At 40.0% G+C, this 13,057-nt stretch overlaps 1 protein-coding gene and 1 long non-coding RNA gene across 6 annotated transcripts in view; one reads left to right on the top strand and one right to left on the bottom strand.

Annotated features, from left to right (window-relative positions):
* Nucleotides 1–13,057, top strand: part of LOC114486744 (tigger transposable element-derived protein 1-like) — a 570,985-nt gene that overhangs the window by 475,027 nt on the left and 82,901 nt on the right. The gene's annotated exons all lie outside the window — the stretch shown is intronic.
* LOC114486745 (uncharacterized) overlaps nt 1,326–13,057 on the bottom strand; it is a 36,276-nt gene continuing 24,544 nt past the window's right edge. The window contains exon 3 of the long non-coding RNA XR_003680992.1: nt 1,326–1,444. This is a non-coding gene — a long non-coding RNA (uncharacterized lncRNA). The remainder of the gene's footprint in view (nt 1,445–13,057) is intronic.

The following is a 13,057-nucleotide window of genomic DNA, read 5'->3' on the forward strand; positions in this document are numbered from 1 at the left end:
ACACCAAATCACGTGAAAGGAACCTGGATATTGACTTTAGCAGCTTTTAGGCCCAGCTGCTTTTCCTGTTAAATAATGAGCAAATGCTGCAAAGCAGGTCAAAGGGGCTGAGTGCCCCGGGGCTGGTGGGTGGAGAAGGAGCTGCAGTAGTGGTCAGGCTGTGCCCTATTGACCACACAGATTATTTTGGCAAATCCACTTGGTCCATGAGTGACAAGCAGGGGCCCTGGAAGTTCCCACACCCTCCAGTGAGGGGATGTGGATTGGCAAATGTTTGGGGGTAAAATAAGAGGTTGCTGCAAAAAAGATTGTGAAACAGGGGGAAGTTTCTAGGACTACACCTCCAAGAGTAGGGGGCAGCTCATCTTCTTGAATGGCCAGACTGAACCAATTGAAGCTTAAGGGTCAGCAGTGCAGGAAGAGAGTAGAACAGTAGAGAAGTGAGGATCCATGGGATGATCAGTGGATCTAAGCCTCCAGCTACCCCTGCCATAGGGTCACAATTAGTTTCCCTTCATATACCAGAACTCTGTCGCTTTATCTTGGGCAGGAAAAGGGAGTCATCCAGAAGAGGCCATTTAAACCCTCCTTTACTTGTTATGGAACATTTAGAAGAAAGTAAAATACTATTTATTGGCAAGTCTTCTCCCTGCTGGTGAGGACCTAATAAGGAAAATCACTTCAGCCATAGAAAATAAAGAAGCTGCTTTGTTGGGTGCACATTTGGTGTTAGAGTGGGTAAATTTAAGGTGCAACTACATTTTGCATTAAAATTTATTTTTGTTGATTTTTTTCATGCCAGTGGTTTTTTGTTTTTATTTTCAGATAGCACCAAACTTATTTTTCCCCATGTTCATGCTTGTTTGCCTGACTTGATTATTTCTTAACAATGTTAACTTGAAAGAGTGTCATGGTTATCTGATGCCAAGTTGACCACTTACCATCACTCCCAGCAGCACTTCTAAAGTGATGTTACGAATTATTCAGAAAGATGTTTTAGCTAGAGCTACGCTCAGGAATTTTTAAAGCCAGGACAGAACAGTATCACTCTGCCTCTTCATTTCTTGTTCTTTTTTTATTTCATCCAAACACTTGAAACATTTTAAATGGAAGCTCCATGGAAAATTATAAACACATTTCAAAAACATCGGTTCCTTGGCTAGCCTTTTCTCTGTGCTTAGCCTGAAAGACTATCCATGTGGGTATCCCTCAGGACAGTCCTGATATTCAAGGCAAATTAGTCCAACTTCCAATAGACAGGAAGATAATTGTGCAATATGATACTTTTCTTTCCTCTCTCATTCTCTCAAAAACACATGCACACATACACTCTCTATTAATATATCTTCCTGCATATACACTTCACAGTTGTCTCAAAATAAGTGGACATCTCTTGCCTTAGTGTAGAAAGGAACAATCTCAATGCCAGTCGTGATGTGGACAGCTAAAAAAAAAAAAAAAATCTATTATTAGAGCCCTTTTAATTAAGTCCAAAGATCCCAGCTAGACATCAATCTCTATTTCCCTCACAGTTGTTGATCTAGTAAATGGTAGATCAATGTGTCAAAAAACAGAAGTTTCACAGTATCAGGAAACTCAAAAGACTACTTTTTATGTTTCATAAGGCAAACATGTACAAATTCTGCTGAAAATTTGCAGGATCTCTTTAATCTAGGCAGGATAATTATTTTATCAGTTTAATGAGATTTTTGTAGTTTACATCAGGGAATACATATATAGAGAGATATATGGGTAGAGAGAGCTAGAGATACATGCACACATACACACAATATGAGGATCCCTAGACTGGCTCTGTATTTGCCCCATTCATTTATTCTTTTTACTTTCAAATGGATCCATCAACCCAGGTAAATAGTGCTTTTGTGAAACCTTCTTACAAAATAGTTACTTCTCGGAATAATTCAACAATCACCTTGACAATTTGCTTTCACAAACATTATTATCAGCAATTACTTTTACAATAGTCACCATTATATTTTGACCCATAGTTCTTCAACATCCAACGATGGTGTTCAGTGTTCCTAGATTGATGGTACAGGCTGTATATGCTCTCAATACCACCCCTGGGCTATTTTAAGATACGCTAACACAAAAATCTGCATGTCTTTTCTTCCTAGTCTTTGCAGGTGAAAATATTCATTTTCTCTCCCAATTTGATTCAGTTATCCAGGTTGCAAGTGCCAGATTTGAACATATAATCAAGGGTTCTAAAATGAGGATAAAGAGCATCAGAGAGGATGAGAAAGTGGGAGGGTAGGAAGGCTTGTTGGTTTTCCTCATCAAGCAAACTATGTAAGAAGGGACCTTCAGGCAGAGAGGCTGAAGATGATAACTAGGCTCGAAGGCATGGGATCCAGAGCTTGTGCTGCTCAGAGACACAAGCCAAATGTTCAAACACCCGTTTTCATGCCCCTTATTCACACTGCTAATTTAAGCATGCCTTTTTAAGCAGTGATATAAGTATATTTTCCAGATAATTGATGACTTTAGACAAATATCCCACTTTCCTTTTTAAGAGATTTCAATCATTTGTAGTTTCTAAAAGTTCACCATTTTTATAACTTATTTTAATTTGCTTTATCTAAATAAAGTATTAATCCCCTTCACATGCCCTTATCTCTAAATAAGTGAGAATATTATCTATCCTAAAAAGGTCCAATAGGAGCCAATTGTACCTCCAATAAAGGAAATATTTGTTTAATTCTTTGCTGTGAAAAACTAATAAAAAATAAGTGCATTTTATGCATCATTTTACCCCATATCAAATTTATGTATCTTAAATATTACACATCAGTTAAAATGAAGCACATTTGATATGAAATGCACATTGGCCAAATGATAGGATTTAGATGCAAAGTGAAAATTGTCCCATTAATTGTTTCCAGTCTTCTTGTCACACTCAGTTCTTGGTTTTCTGTCAGTTTTCTGGAAAGTCGTTGGTCCTTACTATTCGTCAAGGTGAAACTTCAAACCATTTCACTCTTTGCAGTTTCATCTGGTTAATTATTTGAGTGTGGTTGCAGTTTGTGCTTAATATACCTACACATAGTCATTAAGAAACTATTTACATTAAAATGGATTAACAAAGTAGAAAGAATACTCTTTCTTGTTTCTAACATCGTAATTTATTTACTGGCATTTATCCAATAAGCAGCTACTCACTGAGTACTTACTTTATGTCATGAGCATGACTGGTGACAATGATGTAATATTAAGAAGGCTCTTTTCCCTCCAGAAACCATAAAATGAGTACTGACATTGGAGTTAGAGCCCAACTTGGCCACTGAATGGCTTTATGATTACACGCTTCAGTTTCTTCCTTATCAAATAGGGGAGGTAATGACTACTTCACAGCATCCTCGATAGAACCAATTGAACACATGAGGTGGTACATAAGGCATGACTGGTGATAGTAGTAAAGGTGGTGAGAAATGAAGTAAGGTGCTAATTGGATGTAACTGAGGGAACAGAACAATAGTAGAAATTGAAGAAGTAAAAAGTGAGCACCGGGTAGGATCCACACAGAGCAGGATATCTGTCTAACAGAACCCAAGCCAGGTCTCCAAGTCACCTGGGAGGAGACTGCATTTAGAAGCCTGCAGGTCAACATCTGCCTAGTGAAGTCTCTTCCCAGGTGACTTAGAGACCTCATTTCCATAGTAGATTGAGAACTCAGACATCAGTGTTGATAGAAGAACTCCTATCATTGGTGGCATCAGACAATCAACTTAACAACACTAGTTCAACAGATCTCTTTGAAAGTAAGTGCACATAATGAGAATATCTGGGGAGAAAGTTGCTGTGAAGTTAGCCTTTGAAATTTATTCAATCATTGAAGAAAGATTTACTCAGTAACTACCATGTGCCAAACACCCTTACATATTTTGGAGGGGGAGGGAAATTACAATAAATTATAAGAGGGAAAATACAGCTGAGGCCTAAAGGGAGAAAAACAGCTTACTAGGCGAAGAGGCAGGCAGGAGCACACCAGGCAGCAGGGGCAGCATGGGCAGCTCCTCCAAGGTAAGGGGCAGCCGGGCTCTATGGAAGAACTTTATGGGGGCGGTGGATGCTGGGTTTATGGGAGAAGAGGCTGGAGAAATAAGAAGCCACAAGAACAAGCAGACAATTGTAAGTCATGTTACAGAGTTTGCATTTGATCCTGAGAGCTTTAGAAAGACATTACTGGCTTTAAGTGGGGAAAAAACATGATCAGATGTGCAGGAAAGTAAGTTGACTCTGGCCACAGGGTGGAGCGTGGTTTGCAGGGAAGTGAGGCAGGAGTTAGAACAATTAGGAAACTCAAGGGAGAGTCTAGGCAGGGAAACTTTGTGGCCTGGACTGAGGAAGTTCAGTGGAAATGGGAAGAAGGGAAATGAATATAGAAACAAGGTACAGAGGAGTCCTGGTTGAATCCTAGTAAGCTGTTGTAAATCATGATGGATAAGGAACAGGGAGAGTATGTTTGGAGTGGATGTGGCTGGAAGAGAGAGGAGGAATCCTGTTCTGGGCAGGTTGACTTTTTAGCTCCTACAGATACATCTGAGTTGATATGACTCATGGACCATTGTATCAGTGGATCTGGTACTCCAGCGATAGGCTGAACGGGAGACAGAGATCTGGAAATTATTGACATTTACAGTACTAGGAATTGGAGTTAGGCGGTTGGATAAGATCTCCCAGAGAAAGTAAGAGGATAGCCTGGGAATGAACCCTGAGCAACAATTACATATAAGAAATGAGCAGAGGACAAGAACTTCATGCAGACAGAGAAGTGGTTAAAGAGGCAGGAAGAAAACCAGATGTTTTGGTGCCACAGAAACCAAGAGAAGAGCATATAGTAGGAAGGACAGGGGGTCTATACTGTCAAGGTTCACAGAGAAGTAACCAGTGACATTTTGAAAGCAGTTTCAGTGAAATGGAACAGGCATAAGCCAGATTAGAAGAGAGCAGATGAGAGGGTGGCAAGCAGATGGAGATAGTGAGAATAACTCTTTCAAGAATTGTAGCCATGAAGGGGAAGAAACAATTAGGACAGCAGTTAGACGGGGGCCACATTTAGACCACAAACAGCCTTCCAAAGAACAAGATGGCCACTGAAGCTGAATTCATTGGAGCTAATGGATACCTTTCATAGTCATTTCAGGAGGGAGGCCTATAGCTAAAATGGCCCGAGGAGAGAGAGCTCTCAACCAGAAAAAAGAATATGCACGAAAGAAGCAGTGAAGGGATGTTGGGATCCTTCTCATCATTTTTAATAAGCAGAAAAAGGCACATAGATTTACGTTTCAATTCGTGCTCTCTCTCTCTCTCTCTTTGCTCCCTGCCTCCCTTTCTACTCCTCTCCTGTATGTACTGTATATTCCATTTAAGAAGACTCTCTGGTCTAGAACAAAAGGAACTCCTCATCAGAAGAAATAATCACTCATAGTCAGTAACCATAGCACTTTCTTGTTTTCATACAGTCAATATCCAATTCTCATTTGTTACATTCTGCTCAACTGCTTCTCTCTTTGCTTAATAAATCAAACTTATTGTGAAGCTACAAGAGCCAAATGACAGGTAGTTGTAATGGAGATCAGAGCTTTCTTTTACATCCGTTAAAAGCAGCTTTGAGAATATTTTCTGGCATTTTAAGTAAATATGCTGATATCTAATTTGTAACCTGAGAAAGCCAATTTAAAAATTCTTTATTGCTCATTCGGTCTAAAAGGCAGGTTGAGCTGAATCGTCTGTGGAGCTGGGTTATTGCCTCCTGGGGTCCAGTAAGAAAAGATGTATCATAAGTGACAAGGTTTGTATTTATTTACAAAGCATCAATATTTCAACCCCCTCATAGCCATAACATTTCAGGAACAGTCCTTAATATTCTCTCTCCCTTGCACTAAAGCATCCTTTCTTATGAGTGAATATGTGAAAGGTATTTTATTTCAAGATGAACTCAAATAATTTTCTCATCTGGAGAATACATGAAAAGGTAAATGAGTGGAAAAATACTTTGAAAGGATTTTTGAAAGGTTTTAAATTAGTGGCATTCAATGACAATCATAAAATCCTATTGGTTAAAAAATGCCTACTCATGTCCGAAGGGGAAGTAATAAAATATCATACCAATAAAAAGTAATAATCACAATCACTGTGGATCTACAAAACCTTATTAAATATCCCTTGACAACAATTTTGAAAAAAACTCTAAGTAATTATCGAACCTCATTTTAAATTAAAACATGTCCCTGGTGCCCACGTCACTCTTACGCACACATGGTAACAAAGGAGACTTGTGATGGCTTTGTATATATTGCTGTAGAGTTAGCTGGCTGGCCACCCTTATGATATAATCTCCTTCTACTGCAATTTAATTAAAACAGAAAGATCTGACCTTTGCTGGAGATTTTCTTATCCATAGTACTAAAAATATCCCCTGGAAGCAATCTGTCAATATGATCTTTCAAACACGATCATGCTAGTACTAGAGAAGAAGAGAAAGGAAATGAGAAAAACCAGGACCCATAAAGGTTAGCACAGGTTAGCACATGGTTAGTTGTACTGAACCAGAGTCACAAGGTTGTCTATAAGGAGGGTAAGAAATACATTTAAGCCACCTAATTACATGAAGCAATGAATGAAAATTCCTCTGTCTAGTGTCCACGTATAATAAGGGACTTATATGATAGAATAAGGCAATGAGAATTGCCTCTCATTCCCCGACCCCTCTTCTAGGAATTATCCTTGCATCTGTTTTGGTTTGGATGATCCTTAGAGGATTCAGAGCCTTGATTTATAGATATTCATAATATTTTCCTGTCCTGTAGCCCCCAGAATTCTGTGCATTCTCTAGCAAAAGATTTTGCGATGAAGAAAGAGCTCTTCTCTATTGATGGTGACAGGAGTTCACTACCCACTCTGTTCTAATGATTGAGATGTTCCTGCCTGGTCATAGGACAAATGTCATTTATCTTTACAGCTATGATGAGAGAGGAAATTTCCTCTTTTTTACCATGTGGATGTGGGCTTCTAATTTTTAAGTATAATCTGATGGGTGAGGAATGAAAGTGTTGGAGAGAAAAGTATAGCTCAAGGAGAAACAGAGCCCATGCTGGGAAAGAAGTTCTGCTAATCATGCTTATCATTCAATGGAGAATGGTAAAAAGGTCCAGATTTGAGGTCAGGCAGACCCAGAGTCAACTTCTTCAGCACTTCCTAGTCACCATGCTTTAGGAAATATACCCATCACTTCTGAGCCCCTGGGTCAGCCCATTAAATGGCTATTAAAACAGTATTATCAACTTTGCAGGCTTCTCAAGATAATAGAGGTAACTTTACTATATCATCCAGTATATATTTGATATTTAATAATAAGTAGAAACTATTAAAAACAGTCAAGAAAATTAAAACATCCCTAAAGAAACCGTGGGTCAAGATGGGAAGCCACAGATTCCCCCAATGAAATCCAAACTTAAGTTAGATTCTAATGACCAAACTCCTGTTGTCAACCAATGAATCAGATAGCACACATTGGTCAAACCTAACTAGTACTTCAACTATCTGTGCTTTAACTAGTGCCGTTTACCAACCGTACATTTGGAAAACTGAGATGAATCTAAGGCATGGACAAAGGCTAAGAGAAACTATGTTTTATTCATATTTGTATTCAGAGCTTATCCTTAAAATCTTTAAGAATCAGTACGGAACGAGCATCGACCGTAAGAATGGGTGCTGGGCTTCCCTCGTGGCGCAGTGGTTGAGAATCCGCCTGCCGATGCAGGGGACACGGGTTCGTGCCCCGGTCCGGGAAGATCCCACATGCCGCGGAGCGGCTGGGCCCGTGGGCCATGGCCGCTGAGCCTGTGCATCCGGAGCCTGGGCTCCGCAACGGGAGAGGCCACAACAGTGAGAGGCCCGCGTACCACAAAAAAACAAAACAAAACAAAACAAAACAAACAAAAAAAAAGAATGGGTGCTGACTACAGACAAGTGCAACAGCTGTGACAGTGTTTGCAGGATGATTATCAGTCCTACACTTCTCTGTAATGCCTAGCATTGAACTTTATATATAGTAAATGCTCAATTAATATTTACTGAATTGAATTCATACTGTGTTAACCTGCTCATTTTGCAAAAGTGAGGTTAATTAGGAAAAAAAAGTTGAATTAACAATGATCAATTTGAGGATTTATAAAATAATTATTCTGACTTTTTTCCCCCATGAAAATTTTTCAGTTTTCTGTGATCAGTTTGAGTATATGTTGTCTGACTTAAATTTGATCTTCACTATTTTTCTTTTGATTAAATAACATTTTAGTTATTTTTAAAAATAAATTTATTTTTATTGATTGGAAAATCCAAGTCCAGAGTGGTCAAGTGACTTGCCAAAAATCAGACAGCCAGTGAAGTGCAGAGTCAAGATTCACACCCAAATCACATGATTTCAAATCCAGTGCTATGTTCTCTCTACACCATGCACCGTCTTGGCTGTGGATATGAAACCAAGGCCAGGCTTTATTTGGGGCAGACTCCAGCCTTACTGACAATTAATTCTCTTAGTGCTGTGTTCATCTTCTTGTGCTCAAGCTTTAGCAGCTAGGACAGAATCTGCATACATGCATGTTTAATAGTCTCTACATGTGTTTGAGGACTTTTTTTTTTTTTTTTTTTGGTGTGGTATGCGGGCCTCCCTCTGTTGTGGGCTCTCCCGTTGCGGAGCACAGGCTCCGGACGCGCAGGCTCAGCGGCCATGGCTCACGGGCCCAGCCGCTCCGCGGCACGTGGGATCCTCCCAGACCGGGGCGCGAACCCGGTTCCCCTGCATCGGCAGGCGGACGCGCAACCACTGCGCCACCAGGGAAGCCCCGTGTTTGAGGACTCTTGTCCATCTTTTTACATTACCAGGATTCTCTGGTTCTCATGAGAGGGTGGAATTTCTCTGAGCCTGTTCCTCCCTTATGCCTATGGTTACCATTACCAATGGCTGTACTCACCAGCACAACTGTTCAGTTTCCCCCAACACACACCAGTTGTCACTCTTAAGCACACCTTCATCCCAGCTAATGGTTTTGTATGAATAGATTGGAGTTGTCTGAAAAGTGAAGCCGTAACAATTTCATTTGTGATGAAACATATATACTTTGCCCCTTTACATCTGCTTTTAAATCAAGTATAAACTTTAATAATTATTCTCAGCAGAGGCATCTGGAAGATGTGTTGATACTTCTTGGCAATAGACACCAGATGGGTTATTCAATCTGGAACAGATGGTAAATTGATATTAAATAATGATAAGCCTGGACTTCTCCACCATTCATGATTCTCATTTTCTATTGATAGGTTTACCATTTTGGTTTACCTCAGTTTTCTAAATTTCTTTTTCTAACCCATACGATTTAAGGAGAAAAAGAGGAGACATTTTCTCCTTGATCAGAGAATATCTATGGCCCTCAAGACACTCTGGGATTGAAAAATGAACTCTCATGAGCCCACGATATTAGGATAGAGCTAGGAGACTCATCATTGTTTTTATGGCCACAGATCTAGGATTTTTCTATTCCTGCTCTGCCAATTAATGCAGCCCATTTCCCACAATCCTCCTCCCCCTATTCTGTACTGTCAATAAAATTCCCAAGGGGAATGCTATGCAAAGGAAAACAGCCCAATGAGAGTAAATTACACTTTTGTTAGTAGCTGCTTAAATATCCAATATTCAAATGTAGCTCTCTTCAGAAGGCAGGAGTTGGAGTAAACACGTTAGAGTTAAGTCCTGAATGGTACTTCTTAAATTGAAATCTTGGGCTAGATGCGTGAAATAAGGAAATGGAAGAAAGGAGTGAGTTTTCTGGTCTGTGGATCAGTTTCTGCTTTGTCTCGAGAAAAACAGTTGCAGGGTCACCAAGGCTAGGCTGTGGATCCACTTAGACTCCTGGATGGAAGAGTGAGAGCTGGATTGGTGACATGCAGGGACAACACAAACACTCTAAGTCAATGTTGTCCAAGTTGACCAATCAGATCATCAATCCCTCTTCCTTTGGAGACGGGGAAGAATCTAGGAAGGGATAGAATTAGTGGAGGAAGAAAGAGAGTAGGTGTCCACATGGAGCAATATCCAGGGTTCTAGAAAGTTACTATCACATCCATAGTTCTTAACTCTCTAATACCTGAAGTTCTACTAACAATCTGTTCAGAATTTTATTTTAAATATTTTATAGCTAATAAAATACAGTTTAAAAATGCCCAGAGAGCTGATTTGGTGGCTTAAAGAATAGAGTAAGGAGTCAATGACTACAAAAAGAGGAGAGGGAGTATAAGGAGAGTGGGGGAAGAGACACCCAAATCTGAACAGTTCAAAACTAAGACCATTGAAGAAAAACATGATTTGCCTTGGGCTGGCCTTTGAAGTCAGTTAAGGTATAGCAGAATTGTTTTGTTTTGTTTTTTTTTTTCACTGTGTGGCTTGCAGGATAGTTCCCCGACCAGGGACTGAACCCAGGCCCCTGCAGTGAAAGGGCTGAGTCCTAACCACTGGACGACCAGGGAATTCCCTCTAGCAGAATCTTCTTAGTAAGAGTCTTACTAACTGTTTAACTTCTTCACTGATTACCCAAAGTGGAGTGAGATATCAGTGAACTTGTTTCATGAAGGCAGGGAGAATGCTCAGAGAGAGTGCATCTTCCCCTAGTTCCACCTCACTTAAAGGTTTTCCTTTCTGTATTGAAAATAGAGCACTCATCCTCATTTATAAACTCTCCATCATGCCAATAATTGGGGTTATACAAAGAGTACACTGCAACTACAAGTTAAGATTTTCTTTTGAGCTCTTGGATTTTGTTGCTGTTTTTCCTCTAATTTATCTAGAGACAACACAGAAGTTAGAAGGGTGGTTCCTGAGGCCATAGTAGAACACCTCTGGACTTCTAGAGAAGTCAAAAATAAATAATACTACCTTTATGAAGTTAAACAATAAGAGGAATATATACTACATCAAAGCAGAGATACAAAAAGCCACCATAAATGTAGATAATATCTCCAAAGATAGGAGAGCAGTAAATGAAGATAGTACCATTTCTAAAGTTAGAGTTGATCAATGTACAGAACTAGAAGCACAGTCCCAGGAAAGGAGGAGCACCCCTTTCCAATGCAGGAGTAACCCATGCCTCTGAGAATAAGGGAGCCAGGTCTTTGAATTCCCAATTCCAGCAACAGTAATCATCTGCCATTGCAGACTCCTGAGCACATACTCTGGTTGTAGACACACTCTCTTACTAAGTAGGATTTTGTCCTCAAATCCACATGTGATTGTCTACCTTAGTGGGTACCACCAAACCACCCAGGGGCCTAGGCAATGAAATTGTGTTCCTCAAGACCCTAGGTTTCATACAATTTTCCCATGGGCTGCCTCATGGAGTGCCAGGGAAGTCGAGCAGACAGAGCTTCTCCCTCTACCCCATCACCATTTCCACCAGAGTAGCTCACTTTCATCTGTATATTACACTGAAGTTCTACATAAGATCTCCTGGGGACAGATTCTGCACCTAAAAAATGTACAAAAACTCACTGGTATTGGTAAAGTCAACCATTAGAGTCTGTTCTCGGATTCTTCCCAGTGGGCTCTACCTTGATCCCCAGGTGGCCTCCAATTGAAGTCCCTTGGTATCTTACCTATGACATGGACCTCTAAGAGATTCTCTAGAGAAAGAGAAACACAAAGTCATGTATCTCAGAAATAAGCCGATCAAAAAGTGGGCATGCTGTACACAAGGTAGAGATTTTTAAACTCTTGATTCTTTCCGTCAAAGGCCAACTTGTGGATCTCAACCAGGAGTTGGGGTATTGAAAAGTGGGGCATTGAAAAGTATGTGAGGCTGCTTTTGGCTGTTATAGTGATTGGGGAATATCATTGTAATCTTAGTGAGAGCCAGAATGCAAAACATCTGTAATATGTGAGACATTTCTGTATAATGAGATTGGATCTCTCCACTAGAAGGCTAATACCATACTTGTTTAAAAATACTGCATAGGGCTTCCCTGGTGGCGCAGTGGTTGGGAGCCCGCCTGCCGATGCGGGGGACACGGGTTTGTGCCCCGGTCTGGGAGGATCCCGCGTGCCACGGAGCGGCTGGGCCCGTGGGCCGTGGCCGCTGGGCCTGCGCGTCCGGAGCCTGTGCTCCACAACGGGAGAGGCCACAACAGTGAGAGGCCCGCATACCGCAAAAAAAAAAAAAAAAAAAAAAAAATACTGCATAAAAATGGTCTATTCTCTTAACATAGTAAAATCATGGGGAATGTTCCTGGAATCCTCCCCAGAGGTTAGAGAATGCAGATATTTGTTTATATAGATTGATACATCATATTGTCATAGCATAACAGCATTAAACATACAATTAAATCACTATTTCCTAATTCCATACTTTCTGAGCATCATTTAGAAGCCCATATGGATCTGTTGATAACTATTCTATTCCCTATATCAGTTGTAGTCTCATTGTAAATTAATATATTAGCCATCCGGTTCTTAGACATCGGTATCTCATGAGTTGGTCTGTGGGACACATCTATTCTCAGACACTGAATCAGGCTTCAGAGCCTGTAGAACAAAGGACTCCTAGATCAAGGATAACTCACAAAGTATAAGCCACTGTACAAGGCTCTGGATAACATGCTGGCCTTTGCTTGTAACATCACTGCCTTAACTTGAACCTTATTTCAAACTGTAACATACACATTCCTCTTGTAGAAAGTACTTAGACAAGAGCAGATTAAAAATTTAATTCCAGAGTATGACTTTTGAAAGCATGTGAATGAAACTTCATTTATATTCTGTCATTGCTGTGAATCAGGACGGCATCAGGAAATGGCACGAAACATGTAATGTTAAACAGAGCATTAAGGTGTATGACATTATACATTAGGAACAAAAAATGCAAACGCTTTTATGTAAGATTTTTCTCTAGCATTCTACTCATTGTTAATAACCTCCTCCTTTTTTGCTTTTATGTAACTTATAAGAATCTCATAGAATATGACTAACTCATAAAATTTTAATAGA

The sequence above is a fragment of the Physeter macrocephalus genome, chromosome 8, assembly GCF_002837175.3.
Source record: "Physeter macrocephalus isolate SW-GA chromosome 8, ASM283717v5, whole genome shotgun sequence".
Classification (NCBI taxonomy): domain Eukaryota; kingdom Metazoa; phylum Chordata; class Mammalia; order Artiodactyla; family Physeteridae; genus Physeter; species Physeter macrocephalus.